Source organism: Pygocentrus nattereri, chromosome 2, assembly GCF_015220715.1.
Source record: "Pygocentrus nattereri isolate fPygNat1 chromosome 2, fPygNat1.pri, whole genome shotgun sequence".
Lineage (NCBI taxonomy): Eukaryota > Metazoa > Chordata > Actinopteri > Characiformes > Serrasalmidae > Pygocentrus > Pygocentrus nattereri.
Window position 1 is genome coordinate 54,490,795 of NC_051212.1, and position 17,212 is coordinate 54,508,006.

A 17,212-nucleotide genomic window follows, 5' to 3' on the forward strand; every position below is an offset into this window, starting at 1 on the left:
CAGCTGAGAGCTTTTGGGTCCATCTTTGATGTCTGTAACCCAGTTTGAGCCCAGTTTGGAGATGCCAACACCAGTCAGGAGAATGTAGAAGGCAGATGAACTCTGTTGCCTTTGAAACTTCACAAAAATCGAGCAGCGCCAGCCGTGATCGGGAAATCACGTTTGCAGATGGCTTTTAGTAGTAACTAGAGTAACTAGCTGTATCGTTAGAGATCATTTGTTAATAAAGCTTTGAAGCCAAACATATTACATCATCAATTAAAGGCTAAACAGTCATGGGCTGGAGGTTAGGGAACTGCCCCTGTGACCGGAAGGTTGCCGGTTCGATCCCCAGTGCCGACAGTCCATGACTGAAGTCCCCTTGAGTAAGACACTTGCTCCCCGGGCGCTGTGGATAGGGCTGCCCACTGCTCCGGGCAAGTGTGCTCACTGCCCCCTAGTGTGTGTGTATTCACTAGTGTGTATGGGGTGTTTAGCTTCATGGATGGGTTAAATGTGGAGGTGGAATTTCCCCAGTTGTGGGATTAAAAAAGTACCTCTTAATCTTAACAAATCAGCATCTAAACCCACTGAACTGAGCCAGAACTCCTTTCACAACTTACTTAAGTTCTTCAGCATGCCAAGAACTTAAGTGATATTTTACCTTGGGTGTCTCAACTTTAACTGGAGTACATGGCTTGTGTACTTTATTTACCACTGAACTTCGCTCTATCATAGAGGAAACTTTCTTCCTTGTGTTTTGCTTCATGTTTTGACCTTTATGACTCAGATCGAAAGCCTAGCTCTGATAGTCACCACTTACCACTGCTATACATCATTATTCCTGTGTTTGGGCCTGTTCAATGCCTGTATCCCCTATAGAGCATGACTACTTTTGTACGTGACTTTTGTACGTCACTCTCAGTACAGCATTTTCTGTACATTCCTTACAAAGCTGATAAAGTCCAGGGTTCATCAGATGGCCTTTGTTCGTAATGGGACGGACAGTGTTTCCTTTCTGTAAAGAACATTACAGGTAATTCCAGTAGAGCGGAGTGAGTAATGTAGGTCTCATAGCTGTCTGGAGGGTTTGATAGAGGGGAGGAATGCGTGCATGATAGTAAAACACAGGACAGCATTCCAACCACGTCCTGAAACTGCGGGCTCCAGCGTAACAAACACAGACCTATGAACCTCACCCTCTTAGGATTATTGTGTTTTGGTTTACTATAAGGTTGCGTCTTAGACAGTGGTGGTGATGGGAACCAGGCGTCGCCATGACTACACCACAGATATAGACACTTTATTTACCATCCAGAACCACCAGAGAACCTACACGAGTCTTCTGAGTTTATATGGAATGTTGATGATGAGGAAAATGGGGTAAATCTTTGGGCGGAAGGCAGGACACACCCTGGAGAGGTCGCCAGTCCGTCACAGGATCAGACAGAGAGACATATACAATCACATACTCATTCGTACCCAGGGGCAATTTAACATGTCCAGTTGGCCCGACTGCATGGCTTAGGACTGAGGGAGGAAACCCACACAGAAGGGATCCTGGTTGCCCGGCCGGGAAATCGAACCCAGACCCTTTTGCTGTGAGGCGACAGCCCTACCCGCTGCGCCCCTGCGTGGAAAGATTTTCAAAAATAAATGAAGCATTTGACCAAATCAGTTAGCTAGTTTTACTAAATTACCAAAAAAACAACAAAGCATTCAGATCGTAGATATTTACAAGGATTATGTTCTGATTTATTTAAACCCAAAGCATTGATGGAGATAAATATAAAAACAAGTATTTACAAAATCGTAACTTTACAGGAGAGCGTGAAATCGTTGTTTACTTTCTATGTAAGTTAATGGAAAATGGAAAAAAGTTTTTATACTAAGCAATTTTGGGGCATTTCTGTTGGTCCGATCATCATGAAATTTTCACACAATTAAAAGGGCAGCTTCGGAGCTCAAATGACACAGAAAAGTAAAAATCTCAAAAATTTTATTGACTTTTTTCGGACAGCGACAATATACAATATCCTTTATAGAGTACTTTTCTAGTGGGAGGAGTCTGTCCCAAACCCTAACCCCTAAATTTACACTCCTGAAAATAATACAACATTTTTTGGTTTAGTTTTTTTGTAATGTGTTTTTAAACTGCAGTCGAAGATTTGGATTCATCATTCGTTTACTTTTTATACACAAATAGAATTTTAAAAATATTTCCTGCGTTTCCCGTCATCACCGAAGCACAAGGAGTTTCGGTCTGTAGGCGGAGACTTATTTTAGCCACGCCCCTGCATTTTAGAGCAGGAAGTGAGGCTGCATCCCTGCCCCTTATGGCCACATGGGTAGAAGTTAGATCCCGTTGTTTTGAAGTAAATGTGTCCCAAAGTCCGAGAATCAGTGAGGATAATTAAGAATCGTGATATTTTTGGCTGTTAATAACTTTTTGTGCTTAAATGAAAAATATGACGGTTTTATGTGTGTGCAGCTGTTTGTTAGGTGGCCAGTAAGTGGACCTAACAAGGGGGGTTTTTCCAATACAGTGGTCAGCGAGTGAAATTACAAGTTGGGTGTTTCTAATAAAGTGGCTAGCGAGTGAAATTACAAGGTGGGTGTTTCTAATAAAGTGGCTAGCGAGTGAAATTACAAGGTGGGTGTTTCTAATAAAGTGTCCAGCGAGTGAAAGTACAAGGTGTTTCTAATAAAGTGGCCAGCGAGTGAAAGTACAAGGTGTTTCTAATAAAGTGGCCAGCGAGTAAAATTACAAGGTGGGTGTTTCTAATAAAGTGGCCAGCGAGTGAAATTACAAGGTGGGTGTTTCTAATAAAGTGGCCAGCGAGTGAAATTACGAGGTGGGTGTTTATAATAAAGTGGCCGAAACAGTCGCTACTGAAACACTTGGTGAAGTTGGGGTAGAGTTATGATCGAATGTTTTCCTCACTACCAACACAGTCATATGATTTTAATAAAATAATCATAATTAAGATTTAGGGTCCCTCAAAGCAAAAGTCTAGTCTTTTAGTCTGAAGTCCAAAATCAGTTAAAAGACCAAAACCAGTTCAGTAGAATCACCCATTTATATGTTTTAGGCCAAAACCTTCTCAAAACCAGAGTCTCAGACATCAGTCAGCGAATTCATAACCATTTCATTCTTTTAGAGAGAACAAACTCTCCAGACGTCTGGCTCATATCGTTTTGCATGGCTTTGTTTACATCATAACCATTTCATTATGCAGAAAAAATCAAACAAGAGAAAATCATGGAAGGGGATAATGTGGTGAAAATCCAAGGCTGAATTCGGGCCTTTGAGTTTCAACACGTCACTAAAGCGTCATAAGGATGAAGAGGAAGCTTGAGTGCTGGCGTAGATGCTCAAACAGGACTGAGTAGATTCCACTGTGTGGAACTGGACGTGAGCCAGGTGAGAGGAGGTTTACGGTGGCGCTGGACGTTGGTATCTGTTCATGACACTGTTGTGCTTTGTTCACGGTTAGCAGTTCATTTTGCTAAGTCATTTATTTAGAAGCGTTTTCATTTTTTTGGGCCCATCTCCTTGTTTCTACGCACACTGTCCACTGACCGTTCAGTTCCCCTCTGTAGTTCTACAGTTACAGACTGTAGTCCATCTGTTTCTCTGATACTCTGTTACCCTGTTCTTCAGTGGTCAGGACCCCCATGGACCCCCACAGAGCAGGTACTGTTTGGGTGGTGGATTCTCAGCACAGCAGTAACACTGACGTGGTGGTGGTGTGTTAGTGTGTGTTGCGCTGGTCTGAGTGGATCAGACATGGCAGCGCTGCTGGAGTTTTTAAACACCTCAGTGTCGCTGCTGGACTGAGAATAGACCACCAACCAAAAATATCCAGCCAACAGTGTCCTGTGGGCAGCGTCCTGTGGGCAGCGTCCTGTGACCACTGATGAAGGACTAGAGGATGACCAACACAAACTGCAGCAGCAGATGAGCTGTCGTCTCTGACTTTACATCTACAAGGTGGACCGACAAGGTAGGAGTGTCTAATAGAGTGGACAGTGAGTGGACACTACTGTGTCTGATCCACTCAAACCAGCGTGACACACACTAACACACTACCACCACCACGTCAGTGTTACTGCAGTGCTGAGAATGATCCACCACCCAAACAGTACCTGCTCTGTGAGGGTCCATGGGGGTCCTGACCACTGAAGAACAGGGTAACAGAGTATCAGAGAAACAGATGGACTACAGTCTGTAACTGTAGAACTACAGAGTGCAGCTATACGGTCAGTGGAGCTGATAAAGTGGACAGTGAGCGTAGAAACAAGGAGGTGGTCAGAATGTTAGGTCTGATTGGTGTGTGTAGGTGTGTGTGTGTAACAAATATCCAGGCAGTTTCTAAAAACAGGCCATTCATGGAAGAAGCCACTTAACAACCGGCTTAACTGTACACAGTGTAAAACACGCTGCCATCAGTCAAATAACTTCAAAAGTGGTGGAACAATGTGTGGATTACAGTTTACAACTGACTGTAAAAGGGAGCAGGCAGACGTTTGCTTTTACGAGGCAACAATTAGCTCGAGGCTGCGTTCTCCAGTGACATTATCACAACGTGAAGCGAAGTATAATCACTGTAATGTGCAGTGTGGGCTTATTTCCAAGTACCACAGGATAAAACTGCAAGCTGTGTAAGATCAGATATGTTCTGAGAACCGCTGTAGGGAAGGGCCATGTGACTAACCAGCCGAATATCCACTCACAAACTGTTTAGCGCAAAACGTGCAACAAAAACAAACTTGGACTGCCACTCAGCAAAAACACAAGGACATCTTGTCCTGGTCCTTTGGATTGATGGAGAATGTGTTGTATATGGTTCTACATAGAACCTTTCTGTAAAGATTGCCATTGGAACAGTGGTGGAGTTCTTTTTGGTGCCAAGTACAGCACATTCTCCATCCAGGTGTGTGTGGTTCATTAAAGAACCCTTTTGAAATGGTTCTATATAGCAGCACTACTGTTATGAGTTAGTTTAAATTCTCTGAGAGGCGAGATTCTGAGAGCTCCGGTGATTTTAGCGTACAGCTTACATCAGACAGTCTGGGCACTTTTGTGCACAGAGTTCCTGAAACTGCAAATGCAACATCTGCTGCTGGAACCGGCCCATACTAGCAAACTACTGACAAAATACTGAAGCCTGGGCCCAGCTATCTGTGGTCCAGTTAAAAATACACATACACACACATTCTAAGCCACTTATGTCAGTGCTAATTATGCGAAAGAGAAGGAAGCATCCTGGAATAGGTCGCCCATCCATCACAGGTCACACACACACTCTCACACCAAGGAGCAATTCGGCATGTCTTTGGGCTGTGGGTGGAAACCCATGCAGACACAGGTAGAACATGCAAAGCTTTACACAGAAAGGATGGTGGGTACCCGGCCGGGGAATCAAACCCAGACCCTTGATGGGTCACCATACCACCTGCTTCCTCTAAACGCAGAATTCAGTTGCTGTGAAAAGGTCATAAGTTTGTGGACGTGGAGGGCTTTACAACGGCTTTACCCTCGGCTCTTTAGCTTTCGACAGGGACTTAGTGCTTATCTCAGCTTATTAATCAGATATTTGTGTAACACCTTCTAAAGCAGACACTGTGTGTCACATGCTCCTCGTACATAGTCTTGGTCATAGTGTAAACACTCACACCTTGTTTGTAAATCGCTTTCTGCTCACAACACTGTCCCCTTTGTCTGTTATCACATGATCTTCTTACAGCACTGTGTGAAAGTTTTAGGCGTCTAAGCAAATTTTTAAACGATTGACCTCAGCAGTGAGTTTATCACAATATACATTAGAATAAAGTCGTATTCATAATTCAAATAAACAGAAAAACAATCAAAAGTAACAAGAATTTCTTGGGTCCATATAAATAAATAAATACATATTTATATATATATATATATATATATATATATATATATATATATATGTGTGTGTGTGTGTGTGTGTGTGTGTATATATATATATATATATATATATAATTAATAATTAATATTCTATACATTTTGTTTATTCAAACATTACCACTTTTCTCAGCAAATAAACACAAACTACACAAACAAATAGATTTTGAAAATGAGTCTTGGGTGCCTAAGACTTTTGCACAGTATCTCCACAAAAAAATTAATCCAATGAGGTTGAAGTGTTAATATTTGAATAAACAAAATATATAGGATATTAATTAATGATGATTTATATATATATATATATATATATATATATATATATATATATATATATATCATATAAATAATAACTAGTGATTTTCTGGATGTTAGCATGTTTGTTTACCCATTTCCAAGCCACTCCTCGAGGAAAGCAGTGAATTCCAGCGTGGTGCCGTGATCGGACGCTGGCTGTGCAACAAGTCCAGTCATGAAATTTCCTCACTACTAAATATTCCACAGTCCACTGTCAGTGGGATTATAACAAAGTGGAAGCGATTGGGAACGACAGCAACTCAGCCACGAAGTGGTCGGCCACGTAAAATGACAGAGCGGGGTCAGCGGATGCTGAGGGGCATAGTGTGCAGAGGTCACCAACTTCACTACAGACCTCCAAACTTCATGTGGCCTTCAGATCAGCTCAAGAACAGCGTAGAGAGCTTCATGGAATGGGTTTCCATGGCCGAGCAGCTGCATCCAAGCCTTACATCACCAAGCGCAATGCAGAGCGTGGAATGCAGTGGTGTAAAGCGCCGCCACTGGACACTAGAGCAGTGGAGACGTGTTCTCTGGAGTGACCAATCACGCTTCTCCGTCCGGCAATCCGATGGATGAGTCTGGGTTTGGCAGTTGCCAGGAGACGGTACTTGTCTGACTGCATTGTGCCAAGTGTAAAGTTTGGTGGAGGGGGGATCATGGTGTGGGGGTGTTTTTCAGGAGTTGGGCTCGGCCACTTAGTTCCAGTGAAAGGAACTCTTAAAGCTTCAGCACCAAGAGATTTTGGACAATTTCCTGCTCCCAACTTTGTGGGAACAGTTTGGGCACGAACCCCTTCCTGTTCCAACATGACTGCGCACCAGTGCACAAAGCAAAGTCGATAAAGACACAATGAGCAGTGTCCTGACCTCAACCCCATAGAACACCTTTGGGATGAATTAGAGTGGAGACTATCACAGATCTATCACTCTTCTGTCTGTCTGTTTGCTTGATGCTCCTCTGTGGCTGAATGTCCATTACTGTCCTTTACTGCCTTGGAGATCAAGTTCTCTTTCAAATAGTACGCATGCTGTTCTTTGAACCCATCGGAAAAGCAAACAACAAGAACAAAGCACTTCTGTACAAACGTATCATTCAGTCCGTGGCTTTATTCCATTTCTCCTTCACAATAAAACAGCTCAGTGACTTCCAGTACAAAGCCCTGGGCAAGCTGCCAGGGCTCCGCCCCCTCCCTGCTAACACCTGTATCTCTTCACATCACTCAGTACCTGCAATGATCTGCTCCAGCATCACCCAATGACCTCCTCCTCTGTCTGTTTGGAGCACATTATGCACACAGTACTGTTCAGACTTATGGAATAACTTAGTAATAATAGTAATAATTACTGTTAATTAAGTTCTGTTCAACAAAATCCTGTAGAGTGAGTGGATGCCTGATGAGTGGAGAAGCAGTGTACTGGTCCCCATTTTTAAGAACAAGGGTGATGTGCAGAGCTGCAGTAACTACAGAGGTATAAAGTTGATGAGCCACACCATGAAGGTATGGGAAAGAGTTGTTGAAGCAAGGCGAAGGCGAGAGGTCCAGATCAGTGAGCAGCAGTTTGGTTTCATGCCCAGAAAGAGCACCACAGATGCAATTTTTGTGTTGAGAGTGTTGGTAGAGAAGTACAGAGGAGGTCAGAAGGAGCTGCATTATGTGTTTGTGGATCTAGAGAAGGCAGATGATAGGGTGCCAAGACAGGAACTGTGGTACTGTATGAGGAAGTCAGGTGTAACTGAAAAGTATGTTAGGGTGGTGCAGGACATGTATGAGGATAGTGAGACAGTGGTGAGGTGTGCAGTTGGAGTGACAAAAGGTTTCAAGGTGAAGGTGGTGTTACATCAGGGATCAGCTTTGAGCCCCATCTTGTTTGCAATGGTGATGGAAAGGTTGACAGATGAGGTCAGGCAGGAGGCTCCATGGACCATGATGTTTGCAGATGACATTGTAATCTGTGGTGAGAGTAGAGAGCAGGTGGAAGAGAATCTGGAGAGGTGGAGGTTTGCACTGGAGAGGAGAGGAATGAAGGTCAGTAGAGACAAGACGGAATACATGTGTGTGAATGAGAGGGAGGCAGGTGGAAAGGTGAAGATGCAAGGAGTAGAGCTCGTAAAGGTGGATGACTTCAAATATCTTGGATCAACCATCCAGAGCAATGGACAGTGCAAAAAAGAGGTGAAGAAGAGGGTGCAGGCATGGAGACGGGAGTGGGTGGAGACGGGTATCAGGGCTGATGTGTGACAGAAGGATAGCAGCAAGAGTGAAAGGGAAGGTCTACAAGACAGCAGTGCGTCCTGCTATGATGTCTGGTTTGGAGACTGTGGCTCTGTCTAAAAGACAGGAGGCTGAGCTGGAGGTGGCGGAGATGAAGATGCTGAGATTTTCGTTGGGAGTGACAAGGATGGACAAGATTAGAAATGAGCAGATCAGAGGGACAGTGAAGGTGAAGCAGTTTGGAGATAAAGCCAGAGAGGCCAGGTTGAGATGGTTTGGACATGTGTTGAGGAGGAATAGTGGATATATTGGGCAAAGAATGTTGGAGATGGAGCTGCCGGGTAAAAGGAGAAGAGGTAGACCTCAGAGAAGGTTTATGGATGTAGTGAAGGTGGACATGGAGATGGTTGGTGTGAAAGTAGAGGAGGCAATGGATAGGGCAAGATGGAGGCAGTTGATATGGTATCCCTAATGATCGATATGGTGAAAAACTGCACACAAACCCACCATATTCGATCAGGCAGAACATTTTGGAGCTGGAATGACATCGATACTTTGAAAACTGTGGAACAAGTTTGCAGACAAAAATCTGGAAGAAATATAAGAAGGATCAGAAGAAGTATTTACCATCAGATAAATTTCTTCATTTTCTTGGACCAAATTGTATTCCTGCCTCTATTGTTGTGCCTTAAAACTATAACATTGTTTGTTTACACTACATGAATATGCACACTCCAATCACACCAAAGGGAAAGCAGACTCACGTCATGATGCTTCCACCCTCATACTTCACTGTGCACAATGTTTTTGGAGTGATACGTACCTTTTCTGTTGGATTTCCTCTGGCCAGAGTGTGTTCTTCCAAAAACAGCTCTGATTTGTCTAAATGCTTGGGTGCTAATTTTAAATGCGCTTCTCTGAGCTTCTCGTTAGTGGAGTATTGCATGGAGTGTAAGACTCACCTTGATGCATAATTCATCAGCACAGCGCTGGACATGGACTCTAAATTTAGTGCACTGTAACACTAACTGTTGTTTTGATACATGCTTTCAAAGTTCGATCACAACAAAACTAACAATAAACAATCGTGAAAAACCAGTTGAGGATGTGGCCAAACCTGCACCAGAAACTAACCTACCACTTATCACATATACAAATATGTGATAAGTCTTGTAATCCTAGAACTCCAGTTAGGTAATGTGTCAAATTTAGATGTTTGTTTACATAATAGGAAACAGAGAAGAGGAAGCTGGATATCCAGTAGACAGTTTGAATGCGGTACAACTTTACTAGCTGCAACACAGTTGTGACTCAGTAGGAACTATACAGCTGTTGTTGTGAAAAGGCCTAGAATGCTTCTCAGCCAATCAGATCGAGCCAGTGACAGCATGTGCCATCTGCCTTGACATGCAGGGGTGGTCTTTGGGCTGGGCAAAAGCAAGCAGCTGCCCAGGACCCCCATGAAAATACAGATTAGATATACTGCACACGTTCATGTGGAATGACTTGTTCTGAAGTGTATCTACATGTTCAAAATTCTTGTTATTTGTCTTGTTATGTGAAGACACAACTGCTTGTGATAAAGTGATAATCTGCATTACATAGAGGGGCTTCTTCAGTGTGATGTTGGTAGAAAAATGTTATAAAGTTACCCAAAAACAGGGAGGAAAACAAAAAGTTTGTGGACACCTTTCCAAACCTAAGTTTATTTATTCAGTCAGCACAGTCTCAGCAGAGTGTACATGATGCTAGTGTTAAAGTTAGCATAAATAGATCCAGTGTTGGGCTAATTGCTCTAAAATGTAATCCTTTACAAGTTACTAATCACTTCTCTCATGTAATATAATGGCATTATGTTGCAACCCCAATTCCAATGAAGTTGGGACATTGTGTAAAACATAAATAAAAACAGAATTTCAGGTTGCACCTGTAATGTCCAGGAAACCTACTAGACCACCTCGGTAATTAAGGCTGAGCAGTAGCAGCTGTGGGCTCCCTACTTAAGATGGGATCACACAGTGCTCAGTCTTGAGTTCACGCTGCCACGTGCACATTGCTCTGGCTGTGCTTTTCCCAAATTGTTCTCCAGCGTAATTATTTTAAAAAATCTATTGAGTGTGTCTCATTCTTCAAGTTTAGGGAAAGGCAAGGATGAGATTAAAGAAGGGAGTTTTTTGGTTTCAGTGTTGGGGAGCTCTCAGTTTGGGTCATCCTTTTCAGTCTTTAGTTAGCGCTGCCATTATCCCTTTTGGGGTCATGCTGTGTAGAATGTTAGTCTGGCAATGCTGTGATTGAGGGTTTAATCCCCCCACTGACCAGTTGCTTTCCTTGTTCCCTTCTTAATTCTTTCCTTGTCTAGTTTGTTTCTCTTAGCCCCTTTTGTTTCTTTTCTGAGCTGTACCTTTCCCCTGACCCTCAGTTGCACCGCATTTGAGGCCATCGTCTAGTGTCTGCCTGGTGGTTCGTCTTGTAGTGCTCCTGACCACTAACACCAGGGTGTCCAATCTTATTCACAACAGGCTGCTGTGGATGCAGATTTTCATTCAAGACAAGCGCACACCTTTCATTGGTTTCATTGGTTTAATCGGTCAGTTTCAGTCTTTAAACAACTGATCAAGGGAGCTCCTTTTAGCTTTGTTGTAATGAAAACCTGCAGCCACGGCGGCCCTTTGCAGATAAGACTCATGTCAGTGCTGTAGTCTTACTAGAAGAAATATTTTACTGGGAAAAAAAAAATAAGCAAGGTCCCTAAGAGTTGACATACCCCCCACCAGAGGTAGAATAAAGCACATGAATGTTGTAATGTAGCTTTGATATCTGTAGTTTGTGAAATGGATTGTTGTATAAAAATGTTTTACTGCAAACTTTGTGTAATTTTTAAATATTTGGACGCTCCTCAAAGCCAGAAAATGTGCAAATTTAGGAAAGGCGTAAAGGGAGAGTGTCTACATTATCACATATTTCAGAAAGTAAAATCCAGAATGTGGAACTTTAGATTGACTGTGCACAAACACACACTCTGTGTGCTAAAGGAAAGATAAAACTAATATGTTTGTCCATTGTCTAAAAAAAATGCTACATTAAAACTGTAATGAATGCCTTTATGTGATTAATATAATAATGACCAAGGACCTGCACTGACCCAGAGAAACACCATAGGGGTCTATTTTCTCTTTTCAGCACTGCAGCTACTTCCACTATTTACAGTTCCTTTCTGCATTTCACAGCACTAATATCTCTCTCTCTCTCTCTCTCTCTCTCTCTCTTCATATCTCTGTATCTTTGTTCTTAAGGGCCTGAGTACAAGCCTCTTGATAATGACACATAATCTCATCTTCGAGTGTGTTTATTCGTCTATTATATGCGGCGTGTGATGAACTCCAGGCCCTTCAGTGCTGCTGTTTTAGACGCCTTTGCTCTTTATCACACTGCACTGTCATGTAAGTGTTCCTCAAGCTGGTCTAAGATCCAAGGAAACCAGCATGTGCACACGGCCGCTCGTCTGTGCTTAGGAGCTGAAGTTGGAATAACCCTTTTTTGCTGTCTTGCTCAGCTCATGCTGCTCAAATCTGTCTTCTATGAGCAAATGACTTTCTTGAATGTTTCAGCGATTCGATCGTTTGTTTGTTCAGTTTATGCTGCAGTGGGAAAGCAACAAAATTTCTGCTTAAAGGAGTGCGTGAGATGTAAACAGAGTGATTCAGAGGAGTTTGGTGGGATATGGTTTCAGATTTTTTTACAGTGGTGGTGATGGGAACCAGGTGTCAACATTACTACAACACAGATATAGACGTTTTATTTACTATCTAAAATGCACAGAACCTCAGTTTGAAAGAAGTTGGGGCAGTAGCTAAAATGCAAATAATAGCGGAAAGAAACTCGCTAAAAAATCCTGATGTCCCAAAAGTATTTATGTCAATGAATATGTCAGTGTCATCAGAATGAGAAATCCTTGTGTCATTGATTATGAACAAGATGCTCAAAACGCTTAGTCATGCTGTCATATCTCTGCAAGTATTTTCTGATGACTAAGGTTTTGATGACAGTGATGGAAAATACACACAGCCGCAATTCTTCTGTGCTGCATATCTAAATTTCAACAGCACAAAGTTACACATTACTGTATGTTACTGTATTTGAGTGACTGGACAGGATTCACATGAATGCTTTGACTGTTTGTACTGTAATTTGTTTACAGACCATATCGTTGTGATACGTAAAAGAAAGACAAGACTGTTACACGACAATGGAAAAAGGAAAAAAACACAAAATAAGGCCTCATCCTCGCCCCCACCACTTATCCCTCCCCCTCCGTTTTGCATGTTCATGTCTAGGGGTAGGGTGTCCCGGTTCTTGCTGAGATAGAGGGGTGGGGTGGGACGAAGTGATGTGGAAACATGACCCTCCAAATGGAGGTTTTTCAGAGACTCCAGTCAGAGAGACATGAGACAAACAGAAAAACCAGCAAGACGGAGAAGAAGAGACCAAAGAAACCCACAAATTTGAGAATCTTCTCTGTTAAAAATGAAGATAAACACTGTTTTATCTCAGTTTAATGTCGTTTCAGTGTTTTATGGCCTTTTTCTTTATAACAAGCATAAAAAATTGCTAGCTGCATGCTAATGTCTTGGTAGCTAGCTAGCTAACTTTCCCGTTCCACCTTAAATAGTCCAGCAGTTCTGACGCCTGAAGAGACAGAATGTTCTGCTGCTCCAGTTGAGGTTGAATATTTCCCCCTCTTTGAAGGCGTATGATCCCTAAATGTGACTAAAGCCCAGCAGTGAGGAGCTGAACTTTCCCCTCCTCTGCTGACCCTGAGAGGGCGCTAGTAGCTGTTAATGAAGTGATGCTCTTTTATTAGAGGGTCTCATTTCAGAGGAAGATCTCAACCACTGCCCTGTAGCTCAGGAACAAGGGGTTAGGGTGACCCTTGAAAACAATGGGTAGGGGTGAAATTAAGAAATGGGACGGGGCCTAAATACGTAGACACATGAAACACCCCTTAGGCAGCACTGAAACAAATGCAGTAATGCAAAAGACTGAGTAAGAATTCAAGAAATAGGTTGATATTTATATATGCTATAAATACTCCACATACAGTATGTACATGTATTTGTATATTACAATATATATACAGTAAGCAGCTACATTAAGATATTTACTATATACTGCAACATGCGAATACTGTAATATGAAGGGTTACAGTAAGTACACAGCATTACAGTAATGAGTACACAGTTGGATGACACACCTGTTCTCTCTATGAAACAGCTGAATAATTGAGGACACAGTTATTCTCCCAACCTTTGGCCATACCCTTCGGCCAGTCTCTACCATTGTAAGGCCATTATTGACAACATTTCTTCAGGATTGGACATTGTCCCTATGTCCTTGGCCTCTTCTACCTTTTCCTCTGTTTTGCCTCCTTACCCTTCCACCATGCATCCTTACTCCTATTCCTTTTTCTGGCTGGTCATTTCCTTGTTCTTCTTCCCTTGTCAGAAACTGTAACACTGTGTTTACATATGCTTGCAAAATTGAAGGTTTCCTGAGATGCACCTTTACTGTTAGGCACCACCTAACGCTTCACAAACTCCCCTCCATCTGTGAAAATCATGATTCACCTGAGGCTAAAAGAAATGACTTATGCAATAAACTAATGGATCTGTCTGAACTTGTGAAGAGCTGAAGAACCATAGCTTGCCATTTAACCCAGTAGCAGGAGGAGGAACGTGCATTTGTGTGTGTGTGTGTGTGTGTGTAACATCATCTGAACATACAGGTTTATGTATTAGAAAGCATACTGCTGAATCTCAGCCAATAGGAGGGGTTTTAGCGAGGCACTTTCTCTGTATACTTACAGTGCTGGTTAACCAGGTGGAAGTCTAGGAACAGCAGCCTTCTTTGCTGTTTAACCCCTACAAGTCTGGAGTCGTTACCATTGCTTTTCTATAATATTTAAATGCAAACACATAATTACGTAATTTCTGCATAACTAAATGATTAACGTTGTTCAGAGTGGTTTGGCGTGAAACGCTCAGTTCTAGGTAAACTTACCGAGCCAGAGCTGTTCACAGTGGTGAACAAAAAAAAAAAAAGCTCCTCACAGAAATATGTTACATGAACTGGTTATGAATTCACTGCCTGATGACCGAGACGCTGTTTTACAATTGAGCTGTTTTCTCAAAAAACATCAGCCGTTAATTTCTTCACTAATAACAGTTTTAATGATGTTTACTTGATTGGCTGTTAATCTCTGAATAAAGCACAGTTGGTACAGACATGCTTGGTGTTTAGAGAGGACCTTAGAAGTAAAGTAATGAGTCAGTAGCTCATTTTTACCAGGAAGCAATCAGTAAAATAATCTCATTACAGTCTGAGAGACGTATATCATGATTTCTGACGCTTTAATAACCCTGACCAACAAATTTGCTCTTCAAATTTTGCTTCTTTGTTTAAGCACCGGAGCTAAGAGGCTAACAAACACTAGAAGTCAATAGTCACCCAAATTTGAACCCCTAAATCCAACCCAGGCCCAGAATATTCACCTATTTAAAAATTATCAATATCATTTCTAGAATATGTGTATTGACATTTTCCTATTTCTTTCTGATCAGAATAAACTTGGCCATGAAGTAGGATGTGGCTTAGGGCCTGCAGCTGTTCGGAAAACTGCCCTGACTGCATGGATTGTTTTCAGCAGTGTCATTTGCTGGCCACTCTTTTGAACCTGCTTCGTAAACTTGTGCCACAATAAAATTAGGAACGGTCTCGTTCCTCTGTACTCATCATAGTGCGTCATTCGTTTATTATTCCGCTGTAATGGAATTGTTCTAAAGTAAGAGAGCAGGTGAACAGGAATGTGGCCATACGTCTTTCACGCCAGAGTCACATGAACTGATTCTCATCACTGAGGAATTTGTTCATTCATACCTTCAGCTGCAGTAAAATTCTGGAATTAAGCAAGAGCCCTGCATCCGTCTGACCACATAAGGCAACATGCGCCCGGAGCCGAGAGAGCAGCGATACTAGAAACTGTCCACTGCGTATCATCAGCGGGCGGGTATCCGGAGGAGATGGTGGATGGGATATTAGATACCTGGTGGGGTGCACTGAAGAAAATCAGTCGTTCAATAATGCAGCACTTTTCCATTCAGTTGTATCGTCGTCTTTGACACCTCAACAGAACGTTTAGCTGTTGATGGAACAAAGTCGGAACATTTCAGAACAATTTCATTCAGTTTCAGTGGAATCGAATCCCTTTCGGATCAGTTTTCACTCATTTTACCTAAACCAATCGCTTAAACACACCACGGTTCATTTGTTTAATGTAGATAAAGATTGATTGGCTGTTCATTTGTAAATGAAGCACACTTGGTGTAGATTTGCTTGGTGTTTAGAGAGGACATTAGAGGTAAATGAATCATTAGTTTATAGTTCAGCAGTAAGTATTCAGTAAAGTAATCTGATTACAGTGTACCGTGCCATTTAAATTCTTTAGTCCCCCTGCCCAGCCTGCATTTGTTCTTCAAATTTTGCTTCTTTGGTTAAACTCCGGAGCTATTAGGATAACAAACACAAGAAGTCAATAGTCACCCAAATTTGTTCTGTAAAAGCATCTCCAAAACTTCTCAGGCCTTCATTAAGGCCTCACACACAGTAATGAATATGCTGCCTGATGCCTGAGACACTGTTTTCTTGCTATGAGTGGTACAAGCAAATAGCTCAGGACCACCAAGCCAACCACGATCAATATCATTTGCTAGTGAGCAATGAGGGGCGAAGGGTGAAACAGTTCATACCCCTTGACTGCAGCTTTCTTCATCTCGAACCATCCAGCCAACAGCGTCCTATGGGCAGCGTCCTGTGACCACTGATGAAGGACTAGAGGACGACCAACACAGACTGTGCAGCAGCAGATGAGCTGTCGTCTCTGACTTTACATCTACAAGGTGGACCGACGAGGCAGGAGAGTCTAATAGAGTGGACAGTGGGTGGACACAGTGTTTAAAAACTCCAGCAGCACTGCTGTGTCTGATCCACTCACACCAGCGCAACACACACTAACACACCACCACCACGTCAGTGTTACTGCAGTGCTGAGAATGACCCACCACCCAAACAGTACCTGCTCTGTGAGGGTCCATGAGGGTCCATGGGGGTTGAACAAAACTTCACCGTGTAGCTGGATTGCAGCTGTTTTGTTCAGTTGTTCAAAGCTCATAACCTGGAATTTCAAACTTCAGACTGGGAAAAAACAGATATATGTGTATGATGTCAAATCAAGATCAAGTTCACACCATCAGCAGCAATAAACAGCACCATTTCTATACTTTTCACTGAGGTTTGCTTTCGATCAGTCAACATACAGACACAGTAGTAGGTCAAATCTATAACTAACCATAAAATTCACTGCTTTGGGAAGGTAAACATCTCATAAGTGCTAAACTTATCACTCCTACACTCTCAGAAAAAAAGGTACCACACTGTCACTGGGGCAGTACCTTATCCCTGTGGTGGTCCCCTCAGGGCTCCATCTCAGTGCCTTTAGTTAGGGAACATCACTGAACCGTAATCCACTGAAATGATCTGTTCTAATCTGTGCTGACTCCACACACCCCGCCTCGCCTCCAGGCTTTTATTCTACTGTTCTGTTTTAAAACATTCGGTTATGAAAAGGAACAAGTACCAACTTTTCACCTGGAGGAACTGATTTAAGCTCCACAATCAGACCTTAGAACCACTGTAGAACCTTTGAGGGAACATCTACACTGTTTGTACCT